Here is a 13,836-nt window from a genome sequence, read left to right as displayed (position 1 = left end):
TGGTTGCTAACCATATTACATATCCATTCAGTATTGCTGGAGCGGCTCAGCAGGGACAATTTCCAAAGCCATCCACGCCCCTGAGGTGGAAGGGGGTGGGGCCAGGAACGCGGTCAGCAGGGCTATCTCCAAATACGCAGGACACCGCACACTTTGCCACACGTTCTAACGTCAAGTTATCTACTTGCTGTCGGGTCTTCCCCGCACGTGGCTTTACTGGAGCTGTTAGCTGGAGTCTAGACTCAGCGGTGGGGTCTGGTGACCTGTGGGAGGCAGCAAGGGCCAGAATTCCCAACGCATCGCTCTGGGTCCCCAGCCCTGTTCCTTAATCCCTTCTTAACTTTCCATCTGCCGCTGGTCTCCTTGCCCAGTCCCCGGGCCCGGCGCTCAGCAGCCGAGGCTGCAGCACTCTCCCCGGGGAGCGGGAAGGCGGGGAAGGGGGATCGGAGGGGGCGGAGCTCGGCTTCCTGCCGCCGCCGCCGCCGCCACTGCTTTGCTGCTGCTGCTGCCACCGCCGTCGCCTGCAAAGCCGCCGCCTCTCTGTCCGACGCTCCAGCCGGGCAGATGCGCGCACCGACCAGACCCACTGTCGGTCCGGCAAGTGAACGCCCACCCACCTCCACATTGGCTCCGCGCCGGGCGCCGGCGGCGGCCCCGCTTGCGGGGCGGTCCCCTAGGTCTCCGCCCGGCAGCTGTGCGCCGCCCCAGCTCTTTGCATAGTAATTTCAGTTCCTGAACACTCGGAGCTGGCTCCGGGACTGCGCTGACGAGGACTGCAGCTCGCCGGCCGCGGGTGCCACCGGTGTGGAACCGAGAGCCGGCGCCTGGGATGTGCGACGGGCAGCCCCAGCCTCAGCGCAGGCAGCAGCCCCGCCGCGACGCGGAGAGCCGGGCGAGAGCAGGTAGGCGACCGCGGCTGCAGCGCGAGGAGACGCCCCTGGCCACCTCCCCCGGAGGCCTGGCAGGCATCCGAGCGCTGAGAGCGCTCTCCGGGGACGCGGGAGGATCGGCCCCGCGTCCAGCCCGACGATTCTTTGCCTGTTGCTCCTGTCCCCGTCCCGTCCTGCGCCCCAGGTGGTGCTGTCTTTCTAGCAGGTGATCAGTTCTCTGCAAGGTCATTGCTCTCCTTAGGCTCTGGCTTTGAAGGTAAACGAGGGAAGACGCCTGCTGTTCTCGAGCGGGTGTGGGAGGGGTGCGGGGATTTACCACCAATGTTCTCCACGGGGTCTGCGCTCTGCTAATATTCACATAGGTGTGTGTGCGCGCGCGCGTCTATATGCATTTGACATTTTTCATTTTTTTAATGCTTATTCCCTTTAAGGTCAAAACTCTGCAGTCCTATATAATACGCATGCATTTATGTGTGTGCCTGTGTGTCACACCCTCGTATACACATTTACATGTATATAGTTTTTCTCAAGGTAAGCGGAGAGAGGAGAGAAAGGGCGGCGGGCAGAGGCTGATAAAAGGAAGGCATTGTGGAGACCTGTTCAGTCACAGAGGTGAACTTTGGAACCTCATCAAATCAGGGTAGGGACTAGAGGTGATAAACGGCTCTTTAGAGATGGATTTTAGGAAAGGTCTGAAGAGGACTGTCAACCAGTAGACAGCTGATCTTCGTGCTATCCAGGCAGATAGAAAAGAGGCAGACAGAATTTCAGAGGCAACAATGGTCAGTGAAAGGGGGGAGGGTACTTAATAGACGCTGGGAAGTGAATATCGGTTGGTGGGAAGGTAGCAAATCCAGATTAGATTGAAAGGGCCTCTGGAGGGGCATTGGGAGAAATCGCTGCTTGGGGTGTAGTCAGTTCAAGGTTAAGGTGATGCGAAGGTCCAGAAAGCCGGGAGAAGGTGGGCACAAGGTGAGGGCTTGGAGGAGCAGGGGAAGGACGGAGCTCTGAGTAATCACTAGAGAAGCAGCCACCTTTTATTAAGGGATCTTCCTCCTGCTGTGAGAACTGTACTCGGCTCTGCTCCATCCAAATATTTCTCACAACACATTTGTGGAAGATCCATTGGACCATATTTTCCTTTTGGTTTTACAGGGAATCTAGGTCATGGTAGGACTAGAAGAAACTGAAGTGTTTACAACACCAGCAAGATTTGGAAGAGGGTTGCTTAAGGCTTCCCTTCATGAAATATTTACACATCTCTTGCGTGGGCTTTTGTTTGCTCTTGTTGGCTCCGCTGCATATTTTACTTTGATGATGCTTTGAGCACACTTCTCTCCAATGTGCTTATTTTCCAGTTATCAACTATTCTTTCTTTCCTGTTGTGTTCACCATTGGCCTGCCCTGATTAACAATTGTGGAAATAAAGACACATGAGTCTCAGCACAAAGAAGAAAATCTTCTCTCTTGCTATCTGCAAAAGACAGGAGTTTGCATTAGAGAATGTTCTTTTGAAATAGAAGCATGAAGAACATTTCTTTCAAGTGTTTTACGCGTTTGGTTTTTCAAGTTTGTGTGTGAAGGGAATAGGTTGTTGACTCATAAACAGACATAAAAAGCTAGTCATTGCTTTTGCAAGTTGTGTGTGATATCATAGAAATTTATTTTGGAAACAGAGCAGAAAACCTCGTGGAGAGCCATGTACTGTGTTCTGGAGTGGTGAGACTTCACCTAATCACTAACTTGACTTTTATGAAAATGATGAGGGCAAAATTGCAAGTGCCTCAGCTTCATGGGGGAAGTGAGAGAGAGGAGCGTTACATGAATCAGATCAGTGTCAATTAGAGGGCAGGGTGGGTTCCAGCAAGCAGTTTTTAAAATGTGAGTGTTTTGTTTGCCTCAAAAGATTTGCCTGATATGCTTCATTATTTATTCCTGCAACATTCTTTTAACTATGCCTCAAATTTATTTAAGGGACTATATTAAGATCCAGCTATCCTTTCCCTGTTTGAATTTCCAGTCACAAAATCTGCAGCCTACAGGGAAGCACTAAGATATTTGTCATGGAATCACAAAATCATGAACTGTTGGCCTCAGAGAATGAGGACACATGGTCTAGTCCCAGCTCGCACTTGAGCTCTTTCCGTGGCAGCTGGTTCTGCCCTTCATACATTCATTCATCCATCCGTTCACTTGTCCACTCATGTAGTCAACATAAATTTATCCCGAATTGGACGTGACCCTAGATTGTGGACTAGAAGAATGAACAAGACCCAATCTCATCCTGCAAAACTCAGAGAGGAGGCTGGTAGTAACAGACGGTAGAGCGCTATGGCTGGGTGCTGTGGAGGCCACGTGTGGAAGTGAGAGGCACAGGGCAAGTTCCCATGGACCTGACGGATGAGAGGAGCTTTCCTGGGGAAGTGGAAAGGGACGGGTATTCCTGGCATAAGGACCAAAGTCTGCAGAGCTGGAGGAAAGCAAATAGCTCTCAGTGGTTGGAAACAGTGTCGGTGCATAGAGGTAGAAAGAGGAGAATGGAGAGGGCAGCAGGATCCTCCCCCACACTGAAGTCCAGGAGAGCTGGCTGCTAACTCATCCGGCCAGTAAACCATTTGGTCAGGATAAGTTATGCGGTATCCAGAATGCATCTGGTAAATTCCTACTGAGGCTCTACATTGTTTACATTACCCAAGTTCATATCCTTCAAAATCTTTGAAGAAACCATATTTGCCTTAATTGACAGCAGTCTGCTGAAAGGAGAGGGGTCCTTGAGCAGGTTGTACTCCCCTGTGCCTCAGGTACTTCATCCACGAAATGCCCACCCCCTCCTGTGCATGCTATGAAACTGGGCATGAGGAAGTAAGGATCTGAGTTTTATACAAGTGAGTTATAAAAGTGCAGGGAAACTTCTTTTTATAACAACAGGACTCAGGGGAAAGGATGGAAAATACCATGTATTCTAATCACTCAATTGCCCCAGATGACTCCAAAAGGCAAATGTTGGATGCCGGAAAAAACTGAATGAGGAAACAACTAACTCAGGGACACAGGAGTCCAAAGTTCACACAATATTTTTAATTATTTTTTTAAATGACAGAAATATTTACAATAACCTGTAAATAATCAATGAGTGCCTTCTAGAACTGTACTACCCTAATCCACTGTGAAATAATTTCAGTGGGTGTCATCCACATTTTTATTTCTGAAAAATTAAGTAGAGGAAAATAGAATGGTGAGGTAACTATTGTTGATGAAACTTCTTACTTAAATAGAGATGTATATGTATGTCCATACCAGACTGTGATGTAAAATGTGCTCACTATGCATGAAATTCAAAAAGTCCCAAAGCCACTGCTTTGAGTAGTACAAAGGAAAGATGCTTCCAGTGTATGAGGTGCCAAGAGTAGAAACCCTAAGAGATGTGACACCCAGGCCTCAGTGAGAAAGGCAAGACTTAGGACTTGCTAATGCAGGCCAATGAAGTCAGAGAGTGAGATCCTCGGGAAGAGAACTCGTCTGCAATGTTTTCTCGGAGGAGATCAAAGTTGAGCTAGTTTATAAAGGATGGATGGATCTGGATGGGTAGTGAGGAAGGTGTGGTGATATCGAAGAAAAAGCAAAGAACGAAGTGGGTAGTACCAAGTATATTTAAGAATCATTTCAAAAAGAAACAATGATTGTCAATTTGGAGAATGAGAATTGTAGTGAAATTTCTGTTTAGACTGAAATATTACTCAAGAGTTGCCTTTTTTTTTTAAGAGACAGGGATCTTACTAAGTTGCCCAGGCTGGACTCAGTTGGTCCTACCTCCACCCCTCTCATCATCCCAAGTAGCTTGAACTACAGGCTTGTGCCACCATATCCAGCCAAGAGTTGCTATTTTTCTTTCTTTTTTTTCTTTCTTGCTTGAGACCAAGTCTTACTTTGTCACCCTGAGTAGAGTGCCCTGGCATCATCATAGCTCACAGCAACCTCAAACTCTTAGGCCCGTGCCTCAGTTTTTCCATTTTTAATAGAGACAGGGTCTTGCTCTTCCTCAGGCTGGTCTCAAGCTCCTGAGCTCAAGCAATTCACTCACCCGGAAGAGTTACTGTTTTTCAAAATATATATTTTTTATTTTGTATATTTAAAGTATACAATATGATGTTATCAGATACGTATGTGTGTATAGAGTATAGGAGTTACTATAGCTTAACAAAATAACACGTCCATCGTATCACATAGTTACCCATATTTCCCCTTGTGGCAAGAGTAGCTATGATCTATTGACTTTGGCTTGGCACCTGCAGCATGTAGCATAATGGTATGGCACCAGCCACATACACCAGGTCTGGTGGGTTCAAACCCGGCTAGGGCCAGCTAAACTACGACAAGAAAAAAATAGCTGGGCGTGTGGCGGGCACCTGTAGTCCCAGCTACTTGGGAGGCAGAGACAAGAGAATCGCTTAAGCCGGAGAGTTTGATGTTTGATGTTGCTGTGAGCACAAAAATCCTGAATACAACACACTCCTATTAAGTACAGTCCCTGTGTTACAAATTAAAACTTTAGACTCATTCATCTTACATTTCTGTTACTTTGTATCCTTTGACCTACCTCTCCCATTTCCTCCTCCCCAAACCCTACACTGGTAACCACTCTTATTCTTCTATATTACTGGTACCTTTTTCTTTGAGTTGCTAATTTTTTCTAAGTTTTTTTCCTAATATTAATTTAAGAAAATCTAGCCAGAATGACCATAACATTACATACATCATCACCCACCATCTGTTTCTTTTGCAATAATTTTACTGGCTGAGCCTTGATTCAGTCAAATTTGATAGCTAACTATTGCTATACCACACTGTGGAATGTACCATGTTGTGGAACGATTATTTCATTTCTCAGAGCACAACTATAGTCATTGGCACCGAGGCAAATGGTCAAGTGATTATCACAAACTCAGCAAACCCTTCTATTCTTTTCAATGAGTCCCCTTTCATAAGCACCTCATAGATGCAAAATCCCCTGGCATTGACAGCCCTGGGAAGATGAACCAGACCACTTGGTACCTATGAACCCCAGAAAGGAGGGCAGCAGCTGCCATATTTTCTTTTTCGTTGTTGTTGTTGCCTTATGACTTGTCCATCTACTTAGTTAAATATTTAAATATTCACATGCAGTCTAGAAATCACATCATTGTGTTTAGCTGTAGCCTGATAGTTATTTTAGCAGACAAAGTCAGAGAAAAAGTCTTTACTTGTGTTTCTAAAAAACCTTGGTGGGCTTCTTTCAGCTCTTGTTCAGTTTCCTGTGAACTAAAACGATCTTGTGATGTTGGTACTCTTGAATAAAACTACACCGCTAACCAGAAGAACAGTGCCAGTTAAAACAGAAATTCAGCTGCTTGAATCGGTTGATTTGGAGAGAGGCCAAATATGGAATTTTTTTTTTTTTTTTTTTTAATAAAAGATGACCTGGACGCCTCTCATCTCTCTTTCCCACACCACCAGAGATTAGTGATAATCAAACTTTTCTATAGAAGATTCAAATCTGGAACAATAAAAACATTTAGAAGCAGCATTTGGACTGAAAAGACATTTATTGAATTTCATGGGGGAAATGTACATACTGTTGCAACTTAAATTACTTACTGTCTTGAATGCCAGAGAGAAAAATTTTCACAGCTTTTTAACCAGGCATATTAGAGTTGGCAACACAGTAATGGTTTTCTAATTTTTCGTGTCTGTAATTACATTATTGGCTTTATTTATGCTAGTAGCATAATTTGGGGCTCAAATTATTATTACTGAGTAATAATAACTGACCCTAATCCAAATCCATGCCTGAGGGGGAGGGGCTTCAAAATCTGTCTTTTTGAATGGTAATGGTAATAAAAGGATTCCATAGCCGGATTTGGAAACCATTGCTGGGTCCATGCCTCTGTTTACAAGGAAATAAAGTGGTTAATAAGTCCCAAGGAAGTGAACAACTTGTCCATAGTTTTTGTTAGAGCTGAGGCTAAGATGCAGACCTCCTCTTTCTACTTCTGCACTGATTCTTGGCTAAGGGGAGGAGCAGGATCAGAAGACAATGTCTAAGTACCGGATTACTTCGGCATCCCTGCTGCAAAACTGAGAGTCAGTGCTGAAAGCCTTTCTAAATGACAATGCCGGTGAGCTTATCTCTGTCCCAAGGGTATGATGTGGCAGAGAGATTGTGGGGATCAGCTGGATGATCTGAGGCAAAGCAGTTTCTTGGGCTTACACGCTAGATTCAATTTAAAAATTTTAATTCTCAGATCCTCAACAGAGAGGCTACCAAAGTCTCTGCTAGAAGATTAGTTACGCAGGATTTGTGGCCTTGTGACACTTGCAGAACAAGAAAACCCTGGGAAAAAAACCCTAGAGGCTAGAAGAGTAAAACCCGCGAAATCACAGGCGTCTCTGGGGACCGCAGCACTGTGGTTAATTCAAGACAGCTGGACAGGGCTGTATCTCCCAAGCCCCTGAAAACAATCATGTTTGCATTTATTAATTTTCTAGAGGAAAAAAGGAGTTTCTTTTTTAAGCTTGAATGGCAAATATTTCATCAAAGTGAGAGATCTGGCTTAGGAGTAGTTATCTCATGCTTTGTACTGATAGATTCTTGGTTGGTTTTTAAGGATATTGATTTCTAAATAGCATAAAATGAAGATAACCATATTATATCTAAGGGAGACTCTTCTCTTTCTTTATGATGTACCACTTAGGTTAAATGAAATGCTTAAGGGAGTAAAGTGTGTTAATTGTATTTCCTGAGTAATCCGAGCATTTTTTTTTTTGCTTCAATTTTTGTTGACAATTTTTTCTAAAATGTGATAGTCTGAAAATATTATCAGGATTTAGAATTGCACATTGCCTCTGGGTTTGTATTCTGAATTATGGCTGTAAAGACAGAAATTTTGAATATAATGTAGACTTTTTCCCTTTGTTTTCTTTCTACTTTTTAATCTGTGATACAAACGCACTTTCTCTTTATACCTTTTTAAAAGAATTGTTACTAAAAAATGCAAAAGATTTGGTTTATTGTGGGTTTCACTTCATTGGAGTTTGGTCTTTGTTATCTTATCATTTAGAAATGCTTGTCCCTCACTCTAAATTACTCTCTCAGTCCACTCAAAACATGGCTTAAAGCTTCCTTATTGAAGCAAATCCTCCATGATTCTTAAGATCCGTTTCTAATTTCAGACCTCTACATAACATTAATTTTTTATTTATACTGAGTTGTATTGTTCTTTAAGCATGCCTTTCTTTGAATTGTTTTATAAGTTATTTCTCCTTGAAAGGCAAAGGTAAAAATGAAGCAACTAGAATTTTAATTGCTAAATTAAAATTAAGAACTCTCAATTATTATTATTATTATTATTATTATTATTTTTGTAGAGACAGTGTCTCACTTTACAGCTGTTGGTAGAGTGCCATGATGTCACAGGCCTCACAACCTCCAGCTCCTGGGCTTAGGCGATTCTCTTGCCTCAGTCTCCCGAGCAGCTGGGACTATAGGCGCCCACCACAATGCCTAGCTATTTTGTTGCAGTTTGGCCGGGGCTGTGTTTGAATCCACTACCCTTGGTATATGGGGCTGGTGCCCCACTCACTGAGCCACAGTCGCCGCCCAAGAACTCTCAATTCTAATAAGAATTTCAGTCCATGCTAGGGTTAGCACATGAGTGTATATTTTCGTCTGAATCCTTAGATGAGTAAAAATTGCTTCTGACAATGGGGCGTGGATGACTGTTCTTGTTTTCACGTCAAACGTGTTCTGAAAGCAGTCAGCAGAAATCTGCCACTGTCAGGGTCAGGGGCTGAGCTCTGATGCGGTGAGTGAAAATGCCTTTGCAGTCTCCTCTTACCCGGGGGATGGTCTATACAAATTGCTGCTCAGAGCAGAAGGAAGCTCTGCCACGAGCATCTGGGAAACCTGGTGCACTTTTCTCAACCTGTCTAGACCTCAGGTTTGGGGATGTGTGTGCCAGATCAGAATTGAGAACGGGCAGGCTTTGGGCCCAGCAGGAAAGCCATGGCCTGCAGGTATTTATTTTTACTTCAGCTGATGTTTAAAAACCAGAAGACCCATTGTAAAAATTGAAACACTAACCCACATTCCCTAGACTGGAGGTTAACAGCAGGACACGCTACCTCTTTTCTTCCCTGAGGTCCCCACTTCTCCCTAACCTGTGTCTACCACTGAGGCTTCGCGTAAGTCACTCACAGTCAACAGCTTCACTTAATTATGTTACATACCCAAAACCTGTAGGTATCAAGTTCGTGAAGTCCATATTAGGTGTTCTAAGTACCGTCACCCTCTCAAGCGCTGTGACTGTATTCGTGAAATTGATGTGTCCCTGCAATGCAGAGAGATAATTGTACTGAATATAATTAACTCCCATGAACCACAGCCAGTGTTTAAAAGTTTCCATAATCAAAATAGGTAGATACTGTGCAAGTTTCATGAATGCAAACTGCCTTGTTCTGGTCTGTTAGTAAGAGAATAGTGGAGTTTTCATTTATTTGTCCACACAAGCACTGCTTGCCTGCTTGCACTGTACATATGGCAAATTAAAAATTTTAACAGTTTTAAGAATAATTTATTTTCTCTTTACTTTAAAAACCCATGACTAAGATTTTACAGGGGATCGCTTTACAAGTTTTCAAGGCCCCATATCTGGATCTTACGCGGAACTCTTTGCCTAGCCTCCAGAGAACAGCTCGTTGCCTGGCCACCAAACTTGCCTCGCCGCCTGAAAGCCCAGAGCATGTCCGATCTTCCAAGGAACAGCACATTCTACTTAGTAGGCCCGGCAGGTGAGACAAACTGTCAGAAGTAGTATCGACTTGTATCTCCTTCTCTGGCTGTGTCCGTACAGCTGAGAAATGCTCCTCTAATAATGACGGTGGCCGTGTTTACATCACCTCTCTGAAGCTAGGCGGGTCCCTGGCCGGTCTGGCTACTTGACTGTGTGGAGCTGTTCAGTTAATATGGCCACAGAATGAGGTGACTGAGTCGGGGATGATTTACTTATGTTGCAAATAAAGACAAATGCCCTTGAGGGGCAACAAGATGGAAAACTCAGGCAGAGCTCTTCAGTAGCAAAGGCTGTCTGCAGAGCTCCCCGAAGTCTCTCCTTCCTGCTCAACTTCTGCTGCCACTTTCTGTCCTTGCCACTTCATGCCACCCCCACATGGCGCCTCCTACTTTACTTCTAAAAACATTCCCTCATCTAATTATTAAGCCTCAAGTGTCGGCACTTCAGAAGCTTCACTCCAAGAAGACAGTGCTGAGAATAGTATCAGTCGAAGCTAAGGGAGGACACGGTGCCCCACCAACTCCATGCTTTTTTTGGAGAGAGTGGCGTTTCCCTGTCGAATGACATCCAAGTATTTAAGTATCAGGTGTCATGTCAACTGGAATGTATTGAAGATATGTCTTATAAAAGAACATCAGGGTTAAAATCCTTTAGCCACAAAGTTAATTTTCCCCTGGTGATTTTTAAATAACACGAATTTGGTTATATTGAAACATCTGTGCTGAAGACACCATTCTGCAGTTGCTCTGGTGGTCATTTTGACGTTTGAAACCGTAACCATGGGTTTGTAAAAGAGCGTGGCCTCTCTGGGGTTTGTGGCTTTTGAGTGGTGAGTCTACATCTCAGAGAGGGATGGTAAACGTTAACCATCTGAGCTGGACTAGACTGAAGGTACGTCGATTTCTCCTGCTTTGTAAATTCAATAACAGCTTTCCTCTAACTGGGAATAGCAATGCAGTTAGGAGGAGAGTTACAGAATGTGAAATGGGATGGGTGGAAGGCCCTGAATTAAAGAACGTGGATTCCTTGGATCATTTACTGACTCTGTATTGAGCACTATGTGCAGATTTATGCTGAATCCTGTACTATATACTGGGAGATTCAAAGTAGAACGAAACACAGTCTAAACTCTCAAATATTTCCCAGACTACTGGAATAAACTTATTAATAAACATGGGTCGGCAAAGTTAGATTGGGCTCTTTTTCCGGTCATGAGCTCAGAGAATTCCCCTAATAGCCTAACAACCAAGGTCCCTCCTCTGTCCAGCCAAACAGCCCCTGTACCTTTTTCTTCCTTCCTATATGCCCGAACAGTTCCGCTTAATTTCCATTCCTCTTCCCAGTTCATCACCTGCTTGCCACGCCTGGTTCTTTTCTGCCAACTTGAAACTAGAGGAAGCTTTTCCCATTCCACACTTCCTTAATGTCGCAGAAAATAAAAACACAGACACACGTATTTTCAACTTCATTCTACCAAAAAACAGCTGTGAAACAGGGTAGCAAGAGTGACTAAGAGGGGCGGCTATAAAGTTAAGAAACCTAACAAGTTTCTCTGGTGGCTAGTCCAGACGCTACAGGAACTTTCATCCTCATGAGTGTACAAGAACTTTAATGTAACTTATTTCCCCCCCTTTTTTTTCCTACTCAAGAAAACATCCACAAGTGCAAGTGAGATGGATGAAAGTGACACTGTTATAGAAATAACTATTATCAAGACTAGAATCACTGGCATTAGAGAAAACTGAGTCATTCTTTTAATAAATCATTTGCTGTTATTGGCACTTTATCATGGTTCATAAATTGTGATCTACTAGTGTGGAGTAAGACTGTTTAAGATAATTGCCTTAGACTCTGAGGAATCACCTCCACCCTTGGGGGGATGGTCTTGAATCAGATCACGATTGGCTAGTGCTCCCATTCCAGGGCACTGAACGTCCACTGCTGTTTGCGACGCTGCTCTGCTGAGTACCCAGGCCTTCTTGCTCTCTTTTTTCTAAGGAGGTGCTCATCACTCTCCCTGCACCAGTGACCCTATAAGTTCGAGTGGTAACTCAAATCTCTGGCATGCTTGGCAGGAGTGATTCCATGTCTGTATTTGTCCTGACTGGGAGGAGAACCTCTGTTGCCTTTCAGGTCACAGCTGTGGTGTAGGAGAAATAAGAAAGAAGGAAAGGACTCTCCAGGGTGGGACTACTGATAAGTGGAAAAGAATGAAAAACCAACCAAGCACATGAGAAAGAGCTTGCAGAATTCTGTAAAAAGAAAGCAAGAGACTAAAAGGAACCAGTCAGGGCACTTTGCTATCATAATTCTAAGGCATAATAAAACCGTAATAAATTTACCATTGTCCATCTACTTTCCAAAGGAAATGGATGAAGGGTGGACTACAGATCGATATCACTGTTTCACAAAATCATTCTTCAGGCTTCTCTGCCAGTGGCAACCTCCGAAAAATTTTTATTTAAACAAATCTATGAGGTTTTTACTATTCTTTTCCCTGTTTTCAGAATGAGGAAACATTAAATAACTTGCCCAGGATCCCATGGATGGTAATTGATTGAACTATTTGTGAATTCAGAGCTGTCCACCTTCAAAGGCCACTTGCTTCAGCACGATGGTGCACGGCAGCATTCTGTTGAGTGTTGGTAACGTCAAAGGAATTATTAACACAGGAGCAGAATACAAGGAATCAGCAGGATTTCACGGGCTGCTTTCTTCCCTCTTAGATTTCATTCTGTGCTGCTTAAACAACAAATGTAAAATCTTCTAAATCAGCGATAACACATTTTTTAAACAAACTAGGTGAGTTCAAGGACAGATATTTTAGATTAAAATTTTATAAATCAGTGCAAAGGTGATAAAATAGGCAAATATACATTTTTATCAAAATACCCAGGTGACACATATGTTCAGCAAACAACATTTCTTTGTTTCTCAATAGAAAAACCAAACACATTTCATATAGTCACGGGCGCGCGCGTGCACACACACACACATACACACACACACACACACACGCACAGCAAGAAAAACCAGGCATGTGTCTTTGTTTAACTCTGCCTGTGGACTTTGGACTTAGGAGTTATTTATAGAACTAGTGTTTCCGTGATTGATGTTTTAATCATAGACATTCATTTACTTGTGAAAGTTAAGTAATTCTTTATTATGGCTCACAGCTAACTATTCTAGTTTAAAATGGAAGACCAAAAAAGAAGGTAATATATGTATAGGAAGCCCGTTTCAGACAAATTTCTTTTTAAAAATATAGTTCTAATGTACAAATGGTACTGGATAGAGGCATGAATATACCTATCTCGATCGATTTTGAAGATGAAAATCCACTAATTGTAAAAAAGAAAAAAAGCCATAATTTCTACCTTTTTTTGTCTTTTTAGTTTTTTAATATGCAATTTTTTTCTGGTTAAAAAAAATTGACAGAAATCACCTCCATGCATTAGTCTTATTACTGGACCCTTATCTGCAATGCTTACCACCTTGTCAGATTTGAAAATCCAAACTCTTTGTACCAGGAGGTACCATAATAGAGGGCGCTGCTTTGCAAAGTCCAGATTTCCAGGAGTGACGGATGAAAGGCTCTTAGGAGAAGTGAAGATTTACTTTATAATAGTTATGAATTTATTTGAATATAGAAGTATGTTCAGAATACATTTTAAAGTATATTTTTAAAACTATATGCTACAAAAATAAATAATTGATACATCAACCCTGTGATTTCACAGATACTATTTCCTAGGACTAGGCACTTGGGTTTCCACATCTTTGTTATTGTCAACTAAGCTGCTGTAAACATTCAAATCCAAATGTCCTTAAGATAAAATTTTTTTTTCCTTCTGGATTGATACCTAGTAATGGGATCAATGTAAAGTGAACTTAATGAAAAACATTAAGTTAAAAAAAATAGTTTCGGGCGGCGCCTGTGGCTCAGTCGGTAAGACGCCGGCCCCATATACCGAGGGTGGTGAGTTCAAACCCGGCCCCGGCTGAACTGCAAACCAAAAAATAGCCAGGCGTTGTGGCGGGCGCCTGTAGTCCCAGCTACTCGGGAGGCTGAGGCAAGAGAATCGCTTGAGCCCAGGAGTTGGAGGTTGCTGTGAGCT

The 13,836-nt window shown here is 43.2% G+C and overlaps 1 protein-coding gene across 2 annotated transcripts in view; it reads left to right on the top strand.

Moving 5' to 3' along the window:
• The first annotated feature begins 324 nt into the window (after nucleotides 1-324).
• The window catches only part of GPRIN3 (GPRIN family member 3), a 64,138-nt gene continuing 50,626 nt past the window's right edge, over nucleotides 325-13,836 (top strand). The window contains exon 1 of one of the 2 annotated variants that reach the window (XM_053606723.1): nucleotides 325-902. The gene's annotated coding sequence lies outside the window, so the exon portion shown is untranslated. Of the gene's footprint in view, nucleotides 903-1,511; nucleotides 1,531-13,836 lie in introns of those variants that run through there. The other variant, XM_053606796.1, reaches the window with a different exon arrangement.

This window comes from Nycticebus coucang, chromosome 1 (assembly GCF_027406575.1).
Source record: "Nycticebus coucang isolate mNycCou1 chromosome 1, mNycCou1.pri, whole genome shotgun sequence".
In the NCBI taxonomy this organism is placed as follows: Eukaryota; Metazoa; Chordata; class Mammalia; order Primates; family Lorisidae; genus Nycticebus; species Nycticebus coucang.
This window is presented reverse-complemented; position numbering and strand designations above follow the sequence as displayed.